Source organism: Mirounga angustirostris, unplaced genomic scaffold, assembly GCF_029215605.1.
Source record: "Mirounga angustirostris isolate CCGP_5_RB_7025 unplaced genomic scaffold, mMirAng1.0.hap1 SCAF_3, whole genome shotgun sequence".
NCBI classification, from domain to species: Eukaryota; Metazoa; Chordata; class Mammalia; order Carnivora; family Phocidae; genus Mirounga; species Mirounga angustirostris.
Genome location: NW_026991711.1, coordinates 163566001 through 163585729, shown reverse-complemented (window position 1 = coordinate 163585729; position 19729 = coordinate 163566001). Strand labels below are relative to the sequence as shown.

Below are 19729 nucleotides of genomic sequence, written 5' to 3'. Positions count from 1 at the left end.
CATCATTACTCCATCATCTAAGATACTTTCCAACTCTCTGTATCCTACACCTTATCAGTTGCAAAGATACTTATATTCTAACTGTGCCTTACATTCTTTCAATTCCACTGCCTAAATTCTACTCCAGGCCCTCCTCATATCTTGCTAGTACTACTTATACTAGTTCCCAGGTCAGTTGTAGTATCTTACAATCTGAAGATTGTCCTGAAGATTCATCATCCTAAATCAGTTCTGAAGCCCCCACAGTGTTCTCCTACCTACTTCTATATAAACTCCTCTACTATCACTTAGAGCCTCCCTAATATGGCCTAGAATTCATCTCCCATTCAACCCTACTAGGAACTTAGATTACAGTTTAATGAGATTTATGGTTCTCAAAACACAGATCATGATTTCTTACCTTTGTGTCTTTGCTTATTTACTTCACCAGTAACCCATCAACTTCACCAACCCCTGCCTCTTCAAGGAAGCTATCCCTGATTGTGATACTCATCATTTTTAATTGAGAATCCCCACAGCATTTTATCAGATTTTCAGCACATATCTTATAATAGCATGCATATTTCCTTGATCCAAACTCCCACACCCCTAGTGGTAAGCCCTTGAGGGTAAGCACTATGCCTTACATATTTTCATATCACATTACAAACAGAAGTCACATATTATTTATTGAACTGTATCTATCTTAAGGTTCCAGAGAATCATGGTTACTTCTATCACCCAACTGAAGTGGAGGTGGAATAAGGGAAGTGATATAAGGGAGATTTCCTGGATTTCCAGAAGGTTTGGCACCATCCAGGCTATTCATGGTTATTATATATCCCTAAGAAGAAAATTTAAACTTATTTCTCAATTTGGTGTTCTGTGATTGGTACTTGGAAATAAAAAGAATAAGAACTTTATACCCTCTAGAAGCAGCTCAAAACTGTAATATCATTACCACTAGGTTCCTACCATTATTTACCTTTCCTTTCTACTTCTACTAAACAGAATCACAGATTTGGCAGATATTTAAGTGTATAGATAATGGGGAAGGGGCAGGAAGAGAATGACAATATTTAGGGAGCATGAGTGGGAACATGCAGGAGAGAATTCTCCTCTACAGATAACACCCTTGAGGTCTATTGTCCGTTTCTTTCTCTTCCCAAGCACTAAATCTCTTGCCTAGTCCAGTCCAGTATATTACACTACCTGGAAGATATATAATTATTTTTGTTCTGACTGTAACTATAACCAGATTAGGTAAAGAATAGGTACTTAGTTCTCAGTAAATGTTGGCCCATCTACAGTATTAAACAATTCCTTCTAGACCCTCCATGATTTAATTCCATCAGTTTGTTTCAATAAACTCTTATTCACTGAACACATATTACATGATACATATCCTACTATGCAATAGGATATCAAAATGAATCCATGTTCTCTGCACTCAAGAATTTTTCATTCCTGGGGCACCTGGGTGACTCAGTCAGTCACGCATCTGACTCTTGGTTTCGGCTCAGATCATGATCTCAGGGTCAGGGGATCGAGCCCCATGACAGGCTCCACACTCAGCATGGAATCTTGTTCCTCTCCCTCTGCTCTGCCCCCCCCCCCCCTGGCTTTCTCTCTCTCTCCCCCAAATAAATAAAATCTTAAAAAAAAAAAAGTTTTCAGCCCAATACAGAGAAAGGCAAACAGGAAATATCAATGCAAAATGTTCAAGCATATGAATATCCAAGTAGGACCACTAGCTTAGATGACCATCCAAGTAGAGCCTCAAGAACAGAGTTAGTACTGCCAAGCAGGGGTGAGAGAAGTTATTCCAAGCAAAGGAAACAGCCTAAACAAGGACAAAGAGGCATGAAAAAGATTCCTTAGGTCAGAAAACATGTAGTTCAGTATTATTAACCTATCATTACTTTACTACCAACCCTGCATTAAGGCTGAAATGTGCTAGAACTTCCTTCTTATCAAATGTGCTAGAACTTCCTTCTCATCATGTAAGAAATTAAAATATCACACATGTGTGGACACCTGGGTGGCTCAAACATCCAACTCTTGATTTCAGCTCAGGTCATGATCTCCAGGTCGTGGGATCCAGCCCTGCGTCAGGCTCTCACAAGGGCAGAGTCTACTACTCTCCCTCTCCCTCTGTCCCTTCCCCCTTCTCATGCTCTCTCTCTAAAAATAAATAAATAAAATCTTTAAAAAATATATCACACATGAAATTAATCTAGTTAGGTCATGGCAGAGTCACAGCATCTGACTCAATAATGGGGCTAAGGGGAATATTCTTAGAATACCTATTTACTGAGCTTTCAATTCTGCATTCCAACAAATCTCCTAACTAAATCCAATTTGAAAGAAAGACCCCATCACTAAATTTCACTGAAATTCCCATAATAACTTCTAAAATATATGACAATCATTACATGCAAATGGAAAGTTTTTGCCAAAGGATGGTGCAAAACATTAGAAATATACATTCATTATGCCTTCAGAATTATTCAACTATTAAGTTCTATGATGCCTATGAAAGAATATATTCATGCTTTGCTTTCAGATTTCTGGATGGAGAAGGAAGTCTAAAAAAAAAAAACTGTATGGCATTCAAATTAGAATGAGTCATACATGTAATAGTGAAAAACAGTAAAACATAATTAGATAAACACAGACAATTTACCAAAAAAAGAACACAAGACAGATATGAACATGGGAAAATATTCAGCTATACAAATGATGGGGGGAAGGAAGAATGACAAAAAGAAAACATCATTTTTACCAAGTAATTAACAAGAAAAAAAAGTTTTAAAAAACATACCCACAACTGTTTTAAATTTGCTTTGTGATTATCTTGTTTTGGCAGATGAAGAAAGAGAACTCATAAAAAGGATGCCAAATACTCTTAAGAAAGCTAAAGTAATACTGAACTTGTGAGTATATACTTATGGTAAAATGTGCTACATTCTAATGATGTTATATTTTCCTAAATTCTTAGGGTAGCACTAAAAAATAAGCCTCTAGTTAGAAACAACAAAAAAGGGGAACAACCTACATATGCAAAAATAAATTAAGCAAACCTGACTATTATGCAGTCTCTAAAAATGTTAATATGTTGTTACATTATATTATGTAATATTTATACTTGTTATTGCTTTGTTACTACTACTTCATTATACTTTCTTTAATCATGGAAAAACTCTATAAATGACTACAAAGAAAACATACAGTATGCATTTAATTATGTAAAAACATGCAAGAATGGGGAAAAGGGAAAATTTACATCAGTTGAAATGTTAGGGTAATGGAAGAGTAACTTTTTTCTTTTGAAATTCACAATTTAAAATGTCACATGTACACTAAGCAAACAGATTTTAAAAGGTGACAGATGACATTAAAAGCACAGGCAACAAAAGAAAAAGCAGATAAAATGGACTTCATCAAAATTAAAAACTTTTGTGCAAAGGACCCTATCAAGATACTGAAAACACAACCCACAGAATGGGAGAAAATATTGGCAAATCATATTTTGATAAGGGATCAATAGCCAGAATATATAAAGAACTCCTACAATTCAACAACAAAAAACCCAATTAAAAAACGAGTAAAAACATTTGATAGAGATTTCTCCAAAGACATACAAATGGCCAAAAAGTGCATGAAAACATGCTCAACATCACATCATTAGAAAAATGCATATCAAACCCACCTGATACTACTCCATACACATTTAGAATGGCTATTACTTAAAAAATAATAATAATAACAGAGGGGCACCTGGGTGGCTCAGTCATTAAGCATCTGCCTTCGGCTCAGGTCATGATCCCGGGGTCCTGGGATCGAGCCCCTCATCAGGCTCCCTGCTCGGCAGGAAGCCTGCTTCTCCCTCTCCCACTCCCCCTGCTTGTGTTCCTGCTCTCGCTATCTCTCTCTCTGTCAAATAAATAAATAAAATCTTTAAAAAAAAAAAAAAAAAAAAAAACACGGGGCGCCTGGGTGGCTCAGTCGTTAAGCGTCTGCCTTCGGCTCAGGTCATGATCCCAGGGTCCTGGGATCGAGCCCGGCATCGGGCTCCCTGCTCGGCGGGAAGCCTGCTTCTCCCTCTCCCACTCCCCCTGCCTGTGTTCCCTCTCTCGCTGTGTCTCTGTCAAATAAATAAATAAAATCTTTAAAAAAAAAAAACAAAACAGAAAATAACAAATGTTGGCAGGGAAGCAAAGAAATTGGAACCCCTGTGTACTGCTGGTAGAAATGTAAAATGGTGCAGAAACTGTGGAAAACAGTTTGGCAGTTTCTCAAAGAGTTAAACATAGAATTACTATATGATCCAACAATCCCACTTCTAGGTATATATACAAAAGATTTAAAGCAAGTATTGAAAAAGATACTTGTACACCAATGTCCATAGCAGATTACTTACAAGATAGAAACAACCTAAATGACCCTCCACAGATGAATGGATAAATAAAATCTGGTGGATACAAACAATGGGATATAATTAAACCTAAAAAGAAATGAAATTCTGGTACATGCTGGGCGCCTGGGTGGCTCAGATGGTTAAGCATCTGCCTTCGGCTCAGGTCATGATCCCAGGGTCCTGGGATCAAGTCCCGCATCGGGTTCCCTGCTCTTTGGGAGCCTGCTTCTCTCTCTCACTCTCTCTGTCTCTCATGAATAAATAAATAAAATCTCTAAAAAAAAAAAAAAAAAAAGAAAGAAATTCTGGTACATGCTACAACATGGATGAACCTTGAAAACATAACTTTAAATGAAATAAGCAAGACATGAAAGACCAATGTTATGATTCCACTTATATAAAGTACCTAGAATAGGCATATTCATCCAGATAAAATTAGAGCAGAGGTGCCAGGGGCTAAGGAGAGAGGAGAGTGGGGAACTACTGTCTAATGAGTACGGAGTTTCTATTTGGGATAATGAAAAAGTTCTGGAGATGGACAGTGGTAATGGTTGTACAATACTGTGAATGTACTTAATGACACTGACTTGCACACTTAAAAAATGGTTAAAATGGTTAATCATACAATATGTATATTTACCACAATAAAAACCGCTAAATAAAAAAAAGGGATAGAATGATAATCTCTTAGGGGCACAATATATGTGTATTTTTAAACACATATCCTTTACGTTATGATAATGGGATCAACTGAGAATGAACTTTGTGAATTCATGGTGTATCATTTGGTTTTATCAATTTTTTAAAACTTTAAAATTGGAACTTTCAGAGTCATCTTCAGACCTCTGGATCAATGCACCCCAAAGTATAATCTAGTATAGTCCTAGTCTAAAACCGAAATATTCATTTTTTTGAGACTATATTTTAGAATTTTTCTTCTATAAAATATAGCCATTACTTCTTCTAATTTTTTTCAGTTAGAATTAAAATATACCTATATCCCCAAAATACAGCCATTACTAAAGTCTTTCATTAGCTACAAGGAAAGGGTGTTTAGTAACAATGAACAATGAAACAGCATGAACACACTAACCATATCAACAAACTGTGACTGATTTCTTCTATTTCTGATAACAAAGTCAGCAAAAACTACTTTTACTTCCTAGTGAAGCTTCACCATTATGGTGTTAGCACTTAGCCACAATACACCAAGAAAATACTGAAGTAGACACAAATGGCTTACTACACAGGTACACATGTCATCTGTAAGAAAGAACTCAAATCAAAATTGACAAAGAAGCCTCTGCTATCTCAAAAGCTAAGAATTTCACAATTACATGTAAGATCTCACCTCCACGATTACTGTTTATCACTAGTCTCTTTTCTAAGGATATAAGGCTAAATCCTTAAGTCTGTTCCCACTTATGCATTACTAGAACCATGTTGAATCTGAGTTGTCTCTAAGAAAGTCAAAAGGAAGTGGGAACCTATTTGGGACAGACATCAAGAAGTCTGGAAGAAAATGGAAAATATGCAGTATTTAAAAGCATGGAAATGCAGAACACTCCTGTAAACCCAAAACTGCCTAGAAACAGTGTGCAATACAAAGTAGGTGCCAAAAAAAAAAAATAAACAAAATGAAAAACTGAATGAGGTGTAGAGTATAAAGAGAAGAGATGATGACTAGGAACTATCCTTCAGAACCCAACCTTCAGAGACTGGATAATGAGAAAGTAGAGAATCTGTAAATGATGAATGAGGTAGAATACTGGAGACTGCAATATTATAGAAACCAAGAGAAGAAACTATTTCAAGAAGGAAGACATGGTCAATGGTACTGAGAAATCAGGAAAGATGAGGTCAGAAAAGCACCCAGTGAATGGCTGTGGCAATATGGAATCATTTGATTAATTTGAAAAAAAAAAGTATTTTTGTTTAATAGTACTGTAGAAACCAGATTAGAATGAATGTTAAGAATAAAGGAAGCAGGTGGCTCAGTCTGTTAGGCAGCTGCCTTCAGCTCAGGTCATGATCCCAGGGTCCTGTGATTGAGTCCCTACATCGGGCTCCTTGCTCAGAGGGGAGCCTGCTTCTCCCTGTCCCTCTGCCTGCTGCCCCCCGCCCCCCGCTTGTGCTCTCTGACAAATAAATAAGTCTTTAAAAAAAAAGAATAAAAGGAAACACAGGTAGATAAATCTTCGAAAAATGTTCATATAGGGAATTAAAGAAATGGGACCACAGCTAGATGAGAATATAGGGTTGAAAAAATAGTTTAAGATGGGAGATGACAGAGCATGCTTCCATGCTGATATAGATGTTCCAGTGGGACAGGAGCAGTTGAAGAGGCAAGAGAGTTAAAGTAAAATATTTGAGAAAGAGCTCAAATAGAGCAAGTGGTCTTTGACAGAAAGAGGACAGTACTTTTAACAGAAAAGAGAAAAAGGAGAAAGTTGCTGCAGGTATAAGGTTTACAGATTTTAAGGTGGAAAGATGAAGGAGATTTAGTACAGTGATTTTAATCTCTGAAGTATGTATGAGGCAGGGTAATCAGGAAGACAGGTTTTGGATATAAGAGACAGATGAGGATGTAACAGAATTCTCGCAAGAAAATTAAATGAGATCAGGCATGCCAAAAATTTAGCACAGAACTTGACACAATGGAAGAGCTCAAAAAATGACAGCCCCTTTTATGTAATCTGATCTTTAGATGGAGAAAGTCTGCTAGATATAAAGAAAGCAATGGTCAAAAAGACAACCATGATCTCGAAAAGTGTTATATCACAAAATGTTTTAAATTCTAAAATGAAGTTTCAAAGTGGCAATAAACAAAAATCTATGCCCAGCTGAGTGAAAGATATAAATTCAAAAACAAATTTGAGACAGAAAACTTAAAACTTCAACTCTGAAAAAGACAGTTACATTGAAAAAATAAGCCACAAACTGAGGGGAAAAAAAAATTTACAAAACACATTTGATAAAAGACCGGCATTTGAAATATACAGGGAACTCTTAAAATTCAAGAATGGCTAGGGGCACCTGGCTGGCTCAGTTGGTAGAACATGTGACTCTGGATCTCAGGGTCATGAGTTCAAGCCCCAGCTAGGTGTAGAGCCTACAAAACAAACAAACAAACAAACAAAACCCTCAAGGATAAGTAAGCAATCAAACTTAAAAAAAAAAAAGAGAGATCATGGGTGCCTGGGTGGCTCAGTTGGTTGAGTGTCCGACTCCTGGTTTCGACTCAGGTCATGATCTCAGGGTCATGGGACTAAGCCCCACGTCAGGCTCTGCGCTCAGTGCTGAGTCTGCTTGAGATGTTCTGTCTCTCCCTCAGCCCCTCCCTCCTCTCGTGCCCCCCCAAAATAAATAAGATTTTTAAAAAAACAATAGATGTGGGGCGCCTGGGTGGCTCAGTTGGTTAGGCGACTGTCTTCGGCTCAGGTCATGGTCCCGGAGTCCTGGGATCGAGTCCCGCGTCGGGCTCCCGGCTCAGCGGGGAGCCTGCTTCTCCCTCTGACCCTCTCCCCTCTCATGCTGTTTCTCTCTCTCTCTCTCTCTCAAATAAATAAATAAATAAAATCTTTAAAAAAAAAAACAAAACAATAGATCTGAACAGATACTTCACCAGTGAAGCTAAACAGATGGCAAATAAGCATATGAAAAGGTTAAACATATGTCACAAGGGAACTGCAAATTACAATGAGATACCACTACACACCTATCAGAATGGCTAAAATACCAAACACTAATGCCACCAAATGCTGAAGAGGATGTGGAACAAGAACTTTCTTTTACTGATGGTGAATGGAAGACAGTTTGGCAGTTTCTTACAAAACTAAACATACTTTTACTATGTGATGCAGTAACCATGCTCCTTGGTATTTACCCAAATGAGCTGAAAACAGGTTTATACAAAAACCTGCACAAGAATGTTTTGGTAATTATAATTAATTGGAAGCAACACAAATGTCCTTCAATAGGTGAATGCATAAACAAACTGTGGTACATCATACAATGGAATACTATTCAGCAATACAAAGAAATGAGCTATTAAACCATAAAAACACATGGAGGAACCTTAAATGTACATTGCTCAGTAAAAGAAACCAAACTGAAAAGGCTATGTACTATATGATTCTAGCTATATGACACTCTAGAAAATGTAAAGTAAAACCATGGAGACAGTAAAAAGATCAGTGATTGCTAGGGGTTTGTGGGGAAGGAAGGAGGGTTGAATAGGTGGAGCACAGGGGAATTTTAGGGCAGTGAAACTATTCCTTATGATACTGTGATTTGTCAAAACCCACAGAACGTGTAAGACCAAGCATGAACCCTAATGGACTTCAGTTAACAACAATTACGGACACTGGTTCATCAGTTGTAACAAATGTATCACACTAATGCAAGATGTTAATATAGGGGCAACTGTGGGGAGGTGGGGTTAGAGGTATATGAGAACACTCTACACTTCATTTTTCAGTAAACCTAAAACTGGTCTAAAAACAAAGTCTACTTTAAAAAAAAAACCTACAACCAATAGAGTTAAAGACATAAAACCGTTTAGAAAAACACAAAGGTAAGAGGGGACTGGGTGACTCAGTCGTTAAGTGTCTGCCTTCGGCTCAGGTCATGATCCCATGGTCCTAGGATCGAGCCCCGCATCGGGCTCCCTGTTCGCAGGAAGCCTGCTTCTCCCTCCCCCAATCCCCCTGCTTGTGTTCTCTCTCTTGCTGTGTCTCTCTCTGCCCAATAAATAAATAAAATCCTTAAAAAAAAAAAAAAGAAAAACACAAAGTTAGAGCAAGGAATAGATCAGAAAATTCATGAAAAAAAATTAAAATAAGTCATTAACAAGAAAAAAACGTTTACCCTCACTAGCACAGCACAGTTTCCTGCTTAAAGCCCAGAATCAAACATATTTGGGCTCCTCCATTTACTAGCTATGTTACCATAAGCAAGGTTTTAAACTTTTCCAAGCATATGTCTCTCAAAGTGTAGTCTACTGACTAGCATAAACACCATCAAATGGAACCCACATGTTTGAAATGCAGAACCCTGCACCAAATCCTACAAGTACTGATTTAGAATCTGATTTAACAAGATGCTTAGGTGATTCATATGCACATTAAAGTTCGAGAAGTCTACTCTAAGTCTCAATTTTCTCACTTCTCTAATGAAGATGAGATTAGTATTTATCTCCGAAGACTTAAAATTAAATAAGGTAAAACACAAAAATACTTAGCAACCACCAAACACTTGATAATGTTTGCTAATACTATATCAGTAACTGAAGCAAAGTAAATTAAAAGTAGTTTACTTTGTAAATTAAAATTTACAAAATGTAAAAAATTATACATTTTTTGCAGCTTTAAACTAGCAAAAAGGGGCACCCTGGGTGGCTCAGTCGGTTAAGCATCTGCCTTCGACTCAGGTCATGATCCCAGAGTCCTGGGATTGAGCACCACATGCTCCCTGCTCAGTAGGGAGTCTGCTTCTCCCTCTCCCTCTGCCCCTCCTCCTGCTTGTGCTCTCTCTCTCAAATAAATAAAATCTTTAAAATAATAATAATAATAAATAAACTAGCAAATTTCAAAAACAACAATCAAGGCTGCTGAAGATGAAGTAAGACAGATAACCATCCACACAACTGGTTAAAATGTATGTGAGGTATAATCTTTCTGGAAAGCAATTTGGCAAGATGTACCAAATGTCTTTAAAATGTTCATACTTGGGGCACCTGGGTGGCTCAGTCATTAAGCATCTGCCTTCGGCTCAGGTCATGATCCCAAGGTCCTGAGATCAAGCCCCGCACAGGGCTCCCTGCTCAGCAGGAAGCCTGCTTCTCCCCTTCTCCCACTCCCCTTGCTTGTGTTCCCTCTCTCACTGTCTCTCTCTCTGTCAAATAAATAAAATCTTTAAAATAAATAAATAAATAAAATGTTCATACTCTTTGACCCACTTTTGGGAAACTATGATAAAGAGTCAAAGAGAAATGTGGACAAAAACTCTGTTCACAGATGTTCTCGGCACAGTTATCTATAATAGTGAGTATAATAAAATGAACTCCACAGGGTAGAATCATAAATTAACTAAATCCTTCCTCCTACCCATGCTATGTTGGGGTCTCCTTTTCCTGCTCCTAGATTATGTCATCATCAAATTTTGTAGCTTTTCTAGTAATTTTCAGGTATTAAAATGGTTTCATTTTCAAACATTAAAAAGACCATTTTGACCTAAATCAGAACTTCAATTTTCATTCTAATTCCTCAGCTCAGGCCTAGACTGAAAATTGCACAAACCAGAATTAGAGAGCAATGTATGTTCTTTCATTATTCCTCTACCGTGCTCTTCCACTCTTTCACTCTTCCTCCCCACTTCACAATGCTGCTTACAGTTCATTTCTCCAGAATCAGAAGCAGCAAAGTAGAAGAAAGCAAGAAGAGTAATGAAAGGAAAAGTGCAAGGATTTACATAACTATTTTGTAGGAATCTGATGTCAATGCTCTATGCTAACACCAAATTCTGCCCTTCTTTCCTGTGAAGCACATTATGGGTTCCTCCGAGATCCTATACATGGGCAATTCAATCCCTGGCTAACATCCCATACTTGGATTTAGCTTAGAAGGCACAAATCACATAGCCTCTTTCTGTTAGTGCTAACTCCCCCACAGCAGTCAGTTTTCTTGGGCAAGATTCTTACAGCTCTATTCTAGTTACCTTCTGCTCTTACTTATTTTGCCCATGGGGAGAAAAATCACCATTTTTGCCCCCCAAAACTCTAGAAGTACTAGGTCCTCCCATTACAGCCTCCTTACTTGTTCTACTCCAGGCTGGATCTAACCTTCAGACTTTTCTCAGGGAGTCAGGCAACAACTTCATGCCCACTCCCATGCCATGCCCAATTCAACTAGGGTCAGGATCTACCCAGAATTCTCGCCCTGTACTTCACAGCTCAAGCACTTCTACAAATTAGCAAGCTTCAATCTGTCAGTAAAATCTCAGTCCTTTTAACAGGCAACCCCAATTGCTATGACTGATTTTCATGAAACTCTCTTAACTTATATGAAGATGAGGGAGAAGCACAGCATTTCTATACCCCCTTAAAAAAAAATCTTCATTTGGGGTACCTGGGTGACTTAGTCGGTTGAGCAACCGACTCTTGATTTCAGTTCAGGTCATAATTTCACGGTCACGAGAGAGCCCCACACTGGGCTCTGCACTCAGTGTGGAGTCTGCTTGAGATTCTCTTTCCCTCCCTCCCTCTCTCTCTGCTCCTCCCCCTACTCGTATTTGCACTCTGTCTCGAAAAAATAAAATCTTTTAAAAAACATCTTCATTTGGGGCACCTGGGTGGCTCAGTTGGTTAAGTGACTGCCTTCGGCTTGGGTCATGATCCCGGAGTCCTGGGATCGAGTCCCACATCAGGCTCCTGGCTTGGCGGGGAGCCTGCTTCTCCCTCTGACCCTCTGCCCTCTTGTGCTGTTTCTCATTCTCTCTCTCTCTCTCTCTCAAATAAAATCTTTAAAAAAAAAAAAAAGAAAAACACGAGAATCCTGAAAAAAAAATCTTCATTTGTTTACATACATATATGTAAGTGAATAGTTTATATATCCATATATGTGTACACTCAAAGATACACAGAGAACAAGGTGTTTAAAAAGTAGTTTCATCTGGACGCCTGGGTGGCTCAGTTGGTTAAGCGACTGCCTTCGGCTCAGGTCATGATCCTGGAGTCCCTGGATCGAGTCACACATCGGGCTCCCTGCTCGGCAGGGAGTCTGCTTTGCCCTCTGACCCTATCCCCTCTCATGTGTTCTCTCTCATTCTCTCTCTCTCAAATAAATAAATAAAATCTTTAAAAAATAAAAATAAAATAAAAAGTAGTTTCATCTTTCAACAAGTCCTATAGGAGTAATTTGACACCCTTTATTAAAATATGGAGGTAACTGCTGGATATTGTCCTCACCTCTGGAGCCTGAACTGTAACTCTAAGAAAACAGGAAAAGCCTCATTTAATATCCTGTTACACAAATAATTAGAAACCATCTAAACATCCAAAAACAGAGAAAGGGTTAAACAAAGTTAGCACAACCATATCATTAAAAAATTTGTATTAAAAACTGCTTATGAAAAATCTGATATAAAGAATGCAAAACTATTTTAAATATATTAAAACCCTAAATAATACACCCCCAATAACATAAATTTGAATATAATGCAACTATTTCCAGAACGTTTAAACATGGCCTTATAACTCTATGAAATTTATATTTTTAAACTTCATGTTATTGTTTAACTTTTTAAACTTTAAGATTGTATTTATTTATTTGACAGAGAGAGAGTGCACAAGCAGGGGGGAGATGGAGAAGGAGAAGCAGGCTCCCCGTTGAGCAGGGAGCCCGAAGCAGGGCTTGATCCCAGGACCCTGGAATCATGACCCAAGCTGAAAGCAGCCACTTAACCAAATGAGCGACCCAGGGACCCCAACATTTTAAACTTTTAAACTTCAAGTCATTATGGTAGGAATTTACTGTATTTCAAATATGTAAAATAGTATGTATAAAATGATACAAATGCATATGTATATAAAATTATGTATTGATAGATATTAGAAGGAAAATACTAATTATGTAATATCAGTACTTATTAAAAGGAAATAAATATTCACAGTTTCATTGGTGGTGAAGCTGCAGATAATTTTGATTCTTTGTATTTTTCCCTCTTATGTTATGTACTCCTCTTACAATTAAAAATATTTTTTTCCAGGAGCAGAGGAGCAAGATGGCAGAGGAGTAGGAGACATGGATTTCATCTGGTCCCAGGAATTCACCGGATAAGGATCAAACCATTCTGAATACCTACAAACTCAACAGGAGATCGAAGAAAAGAATAGCAACAACTCTGAACAGAAAAGCAACTACTTTCTGGAAGGTAGGACGTGCGGAGAAGTGAATCTGAGGCAATATTCAGGAGGATAGACAGCGGGGGAGGGGGTCTCCGTCAGCCGCTACTGGCAAGTGATAGAGCCGCGGAGCAAAAAATCAGAACTTTTAGAAGTCTGCTCCGCTGAGGGACGTCACTCCAGTGGCTGGGGGTGGGTGGGGTGGTGGTGGAACCCTAACGGGACAGTGTGGTCTCAGGACCCTCGGGGTCGCAGGAAGACCGGGGGAGCCTGAGTGCGGCAGAGCTCCCAGGTATCGGAGCGGGGAAGCCGGCTGCAGAGACGGAGCCGAGGAGTGGGCTCTCAGCTCGGGGTTGTCATATACCGTGATCAGCGGCACAGTCGGGCCCCTGCTCTTCCAGCAGGGACACAACAAGCGGCAGATATGGGGAGACTCCCCTTCCTCCCACGGGAGGAGCGGCGCAGGAGCGCACCGCAGGGATCTGCTGGGTTTGGAGACTCCACACCCGGTCGGGTGCCAGAGAGAAACGCTCGGTCACAGGCCAGGTGAGCACGGAGTGTGGCCTGAGACCAGGGAGACAGGAGTGACTGACTGCTTTTCTCTGGGGGTGCACTGAGGAGTGGGGCCCCGAGTTCTTGGCTCCTCCGGGGCGGAGACTGGGAGGCCGCCATTTCACTCTTGTCCTCCAAAGCTGCACAGAAAGCTTGCAGGGAACAAAAGCTCCCGAGAGCAAACCCGAGCAGATTACTTAGCCCAGACCCGGCAAGGGCGGGGCAATTCCACCTCTGGCAAAGACATTTGGGAACCATGGCAACAGGCCCCTCCCCCAAAGGATCAGCAAGAAGAGCCAGCCAAAACCAATTTTACGGATCAATGAGAACCACAGAACTCCAGCCCTAGGGGAGTACTGCACATAGAATTCATGGCTATTTTCCCATAATTCTTTAGTCTTTCAAAGTTAATTTTTTTTTTTTACTTTTTTGTTTTTGAAATTTTCTTTTTCCCTTTTTCACCAACATCTTATCAGTCCCTTTTTAAAAAAATCTTATTTTTCATTTTTAGAGTCATATTCTATCCCTTCATAGTAGTTAACCTTATTTTTGGTATATACATATATATAAGTTGTTCTCTCTTTAAAATTTTGGGATACAGTTTCTTCTAACAGACCAAAATATACCCTAAATCTCTAGTGAATGGCTTTGTTCTAATCTCCTGCCTGATCACATTCTCTCTCTTTTTTTTAAATCCTCTTCTTTCGTTTTTCAACCAACTTACCTTATCAATTCCTTTTATAAAATCTTTTATAATTTTCATCTTTAGTCATATTCCATCCCTTCATCGTATTAACCCTTATTTTTATACATATATAAGTTTTCTTCCTTTAAAATTTTGGGAGGCACTTTCTTCTAACAGACCAAAATACACCCAAAATCTAGTGTGTGGCACTCATCTATGCACCAGCCTGATCATATCTGATCATATTCTGTTTTTTTGTTTTGTTCTGTTTTTGTTTGTTTTTAACTTTTTCTTTTTTTTTTTTTCTTTTTCTTTTTCTGTTTTCTTTCTTTCCCTTTCTTTTCCTCCGGTTTCAGGTCTTTTCTGATTTGTTTAGAGTGTATTATCTGGGGACGTTGTTACCCTGTTAGCATTTTGTTCTCTCATTCATCTATTCTCCTCTGGACAAAATGACAAGACGGAAAAAATCACCTCAACAAAAAGAACAAGAGGCAGTACTGACTGCCAGGGACCTAATCAATATAGACATTAGTACGATGTCAGAACTAGAGTTCAGATGATGACTTTAAAGATACTAGCTGGGCTTGAAAAAAGCATGGAAGTTATTAGAGAAACCCTTTCTGGAGAAATAAAAGAACTAAAATCTAACCAAGTCGAAATCAAAAAGGCTATTAATGAGGTGCAATCACAAATGGAGGCTCTAACTGCTAGGATAAATGAGGCAGAAGAAAGAATTAGTGATATAGAAGACCAAATGATGGAAAATAAAGAAGCTGAGAAAAAGAGAGATAAACAACTACTGGATCATGAGGGCAGAATTCGAGAGATAAGTGATACCATAAGACAAAACAACATTAGAATAATTGGGATCCCAGAAGAAGAAGAAAGAGGAGAGGGGCAGAACGTATATTGGAACGAATTATAGCAGAGAACTTCCCTAATTTGGGGAAAAAAAACAGGCATCAAAATCCAGGAGGCACAGAGAACCCCCCTAAAAATCAATAAAAATAGGTCAACACCCCGACATCTAATAGTAAAACTTACGAGTCTCAGAGACAAAGAGAAAATCCTGAAAGCAGCTCGGGAGAAGAGATCTGTAACCTACAATGGTAGAAACATTAGATTGGCAACAGACCTGGCAGGCCAGAAAGGACTGGCATGATATATTCAGAGCACTAAATGAGAAAAATATGCAGCCAAGAATACTATATCCAGCTAGGCTGTCACTGAAAATAGAAGGAGAGATAAAAAGCTTCCAGGACAGACAAAAACTAAAGGAATTTGCAAACACAAAACCAGCCCTCCAAGAAATACTGAAAGGGGTCCTCTAAGCAAAGAAAGAGCCTAAAAGTAACATACACCAGAAAGGAACACAGACAATATACAGTAACAGTCACCTTACAGGCAATACAGTGGCACTAAATTCATATCTTTCAATAGTTACCCTGAATGTAAATGGGCTAAATGCCCCAATCAAAAGACACAGGGTATCAGGTTGGATAAAAAAAACAAGACCCATCGATATGCTGTCTGCAAGAGACTCATTTTAGGCCCAAAGACACCCCCAGATTGAAAGTGAGGGGGAGAAAAACCATTTACCATGCTAATAGACACCAAAAGAAAGCTGAGGTGTCAATCCTTATATCAGACAAATTAGATTTTAAACCAAAGACTATAATAAGAAACGAGGAAGGACACTATATCATACTTAAAGGGTCTATCCAACAAGAAGATCTAACAATTGTAACTATCTATGCTCCTAACTTGGGAGCAGCCACTTATATAAGCTCATTAATAACAAGAGCAAAGAAACACATCAACAGCAATATGATTATAGTGGAGGACTTTAACACCCCCCTCACTGAAAGGGACAGATCATCTAAGCAAAAGATCAACAAGGAAATAAAGACTTTATTTTTTTTTTTAAGATTTTATTTATTTATTCATGAGAGACAGAGAGAGAGACAGAGGCAGAGGGAGAAGCAGGCTCCCCACGGAGCAGGGAGCCCGATGCAGGACTCGATCCCAGGACCCTGGGATCATGACCTGAGCCGAAGGCAGACGCTTAACCGACTGAGCCACCCAGGCGTCCCAGGAAATAAAGACTTTAAATGACACCCTGGACCAAATGGACTTCACAGATATATTCAGAACATTCCATCCCCAAAAAAACAACAGAATACACATTCTTCTCTAGTGCCCATGGAACATTCTCCAGAATAGATCACATCCTAGGTCACAAATCAGTTCTCAACCGGTACCAAAAGACTGGGATCATTTCCTGCATATTTTCAGACCACAATGCTTTGAAACTAGATCTCAATCACAAGAAGAAAGTTGGAAAGAACTCAAGTACATGGAGGCTAAAGAGCATCTTACTAAAGAATGAATGGGTCAACCAGGAAATTAAAGAAGAATTTAAAAACTTCATGGAAATAAATGAAAATGAAAACACAACTATTCCAAATCCTTGGGATGCAGCAAAGGTGGTCCTAAGAGGAAAGTATATAGCAATACAAGCCTTTCTCAAGAAACAAGAAAGGTCTCAAATACACAACCTAACCCTACATCTAAGGAGCTGGAGAAAGAACAGCAAATAAAGCCTAAACCCAGCACGAGAAGAGAAGTAATAAAGATCAGAGCAGAAATCAATCAAATAGAAACCAAAGAACAGTAGAACAGATCAACGAAACTAGGAGCTGGTTCTTTGAAAGAATTAACAAGATCGATAAACCCCTGGCAAGACTTACAAAAAAGAAAAGACAAAGGACCCAAATAAATAAAATCATGAATGAAACAGGAGAGATCACAACCAACATGAAAGAAATACAAACAACTATAAGAACATATTATGAGCAACTATATGCCAGCACATTATAATCTGGACGAAATGGATGCATTCCTAGAGATGTATCAACTACCAAAACTGAACCAGGAAGAAATAGAAAACCTGAACAGACCTATAACCACTAAGGAAATTGAAGCAGTCATCAAAAATCTCCCAACAAACAAATGCCCAGGGCCAGATGGCTTCCCAGGGAAATTCTACCAAACATTTCAAGAAGAATTAATACCTATTCTTCTGAAACTGTTCCAAAAAATAGAAATGGAAGGAAAACTTCCAAACTCATTTTATGAGGCCACCATTACCTTGATCCCCAAACCAGACAAAGACCCCATCAAAAAGGAGAATTACAGACCAATATCCTTGATGAACATGGATGCAAAAATTCTCACCAAAATACAAGCCAATAGGATCCAACAGTACATTAAAAGGATTATCCACCACGACCAAGTGGGATTTATCCCTGGGCTGCAAGGTTGGTTCAACATCCGCAAATCAATGTGATACAATACATTAATAAAAAAAAAAGGATAAAATCCTCTCAATAGATGCAGAAAAAGCATTTGAGAAAGAACAGCATCCTTTCTTGATGAAAACTCTTCAGAGTATAGGGATAGAGGGTACATACCTCAATATCATAAAAGCCATCTATGAAAAACCCACAGCGAATATCATTTGCAACAGGGAAAAACTGAGAGCTTTCTCCCTAAGGTCAGGAACACGGCAGGGATGTCCCCTATCACCACTGCTATTCAACATAGTATTAGAACTTCTAGCCACAGCAATCAGACAACAGAAAGAAACAAAAGGCATCCAAACCAGCAAAGAAGTCAAACTCTCACTGTCTGCAGATGATATGATACTCTGTGTGGAAAACCCAAAAGACTCCACCCCAAAACTGCTAGAACTCATACAGGAATTCAGTAAAGTGGCAGGATAGAAAATCAATCCACAGAAATCAGTGGCATTCCTGTACACCAACAACAAGACAGAAGAAAGAGAAATTAAGGAGTCGATCCCATTTACAATCGCACCCAAAACCGTAAGATACCTAGGAATAAATCTAACTAAAGAGGCAAAGAATCTGTACTCAGAAAACTATAAAATACTCATGAAAGAAATTGAGGAAGACACAAAGAAATGGAAAAACGTTCCATGCTCATGGATTGGAAGAACAAATATTGTGAAGATGTCAATGCTACCTAGAGCAATCTACACATTCAATGCAATCCCTATCAAAATACCATCAACTTTTTTCAAAAAAATGGAACAAATAATCCTAAAATTTGCATGGAACCAGAAAAGACCCTGAATAGACAGAGGAATGTTGAAAAAGAAAAGCAAAGCTGGTGGCATCACAATTCCGGATTTCAAGCTCTATTACAAAGCTGTAATCATCAAGACAGTATGATACTGGCACAAAAACAGACACACAGACCAATGGAACATAATAGAGAGCCCAGAAATGGACCCTCAACTCTAGGGTCAACTAATCTTTGACAAAGCAGGAAAGAATGTCCAATGGAAAAAAGACAGTCTCTTCAACAAATGGTGTTGGGAAAACTGGACAGCCACATGCAGAAGAATGAAACTGGACCATTTCCTTACACCATACACAAAAATAGACTCAAAATGGTTGAAAGACCTAAATGTGAGACAGGAGTCCATCAAAATCCTAAAGGAGAACACAGGCAGCAACCTCTTCGACCTCAGCCGCAGCAACTTCTTCCTAGAAACATCGCCAAAGGCAAGGGAAGCAAGGGCAAAAATGAACTATTGGGACTTCATCAAGATAAACAGCTTTTGCATAGCAAAGGAAACATTCAACCAAACCAAAATATAACCGACAGAATGGGAGAAAATATTTGCAAATGACATGTCAGATAAAGGGCTAGTATCCAAAATCTTAAAGAACTTATTAAACTCAACACCCAAAGAACAAATGATCCAATCAAGAAATGGGCAGAAGACATGAACAGACATTTCTGCAAAGAAGACATCCAAATGGCCAACAGACACATGAAAAAGTGCTCAGCATCGCTCAGCATCAGGGAAATCCAAATCAAAACTTCAATGAGATATCACCTCACACCAGTCAGAATGGTTAAAATTAACAAGTCAGGAAATGTCAGATGTTGGCAAGGATGCGGAGAAAGGGGAACCCTCCTACACTGTTGGTGGGAATGCAAGCTGGTGCAGCCACTCTGGAAAACAGTATGGAAGTTCCTCAAAAAGTTGAAAATAGAGCTACCATACGACCCAGCAATTGCACTACTGGGTATTTACCCCAAAGATACAAATGTAGGGATCCAAAGGGGTACGTGCACTCCGATGTTTATAGCAGCA

General features: G+C 38.8%; 1 protein-coding gene and 1 long non-coding RNA gene across 15 annotated transcripts in view; one reads left to right on the top strand and one right to left on the bottom strand.

Moving 5' to 3' along the window:
- The window catches only part of ABI2 (abl interactor 2), a 169210-nt gene that overhangs the window by 110608 nt on the left and 38873 nt on the right, over positions 1 to 19729 (bottom strand). The gene's annotated exons all lie outside the window — the stretch shown is intronic.
- LOC135363913 (uncharacterized) lies at positions 665 to 13476 on the top strand. Its single transcript, XR_010410275.1, has 3 exons — positions 665 to 2915; positions 12734 to 12918; positions 13166 to 13476. It is a non-coding gene; the product is annotated as an uncharacterized LOC135363913 (long non-coding RNA).